Raw genomic sequence first — 931 nt, 5'->3', positions numbered from 1 at the left:
TACGTAATGACGTATAACGTTGTATAGTATTACGTTGTAACGTATAACGATATATAGTATTACGTTATAACGTATAACGACATATAGTACTACGTTATGACGTAAAACGATGTGTAGTATTATGATATAACGTAGAACGTTACATGGTATGACATTATAACGTATAACCTTATACAGTATTACAGTATAACGAATAACGTTATATAGTAATACCTTATGACTTATAACGATATATATACTACGTTATGACGTATAGCGTTCTGTAGTATGACGATATAACGTATAACGTTATATGCTATTACGATATAGCGTATGACGTTATACGGCATTACGATATAACATATAACGTTGTATAGTACTACGTTATGACGTATAACGTAGTATAGTATTACGTTATAGCGTATAACGTTATATGGTATTACGATATAACATATAAGGTTATATGTTACTACGATATAGCGTATAACGTTGTACGGTATTACGATATAACATATAACGTTATATAGTACTACGTTATAACGTATAACGATATATAGTATTACGTTCTGACGTATAACGGCATATAGTACTACGTTATGACGTCTAACGATGTGTAGTATTATGATATAACGTATAACGTTACATGGTATGACGTTATAACGTATAACGCTGTACGGTATTACGATATAACATATAACGTTATATAGTACTACGTTATGACGTATAACGTTCTGTAGTATGATGATATAACGCATAACGTTATATAGTACTACGTTATGACGTAAAACGTTGTATAGTATTACGTTATGACGTATAACGTTGTGCAGTATTATGATATAACGTATAACGTTATATGCTATTACGAAATAGCGTATAACGTTGTACGGTATTACGATATAACATATAACGTTATATAGTACTACGTTATGACGTATAACGATATATAGTATTA

This window comes from Bombus pyrosoma, unplaced genomic scaffold (assembly GCF_014825855.1).
Source record: "Bombus pyrosoma isolate SC7728 unplaced genomic scaffold, ASM1482585v1 HiC_scaffold_4725, whole genome shotgun sequence".
Lineage (NCBI taxonomy): Eukaryota > Metazoa > Arthropoda > Insecta > Hymenoptera > Apidae > Bombus > Bombus pyrosoma.
The sequence above is the reverse complement of the archived record's forward strand: the minus strand, read 5'-3'. Positions refer to the sequence as shown.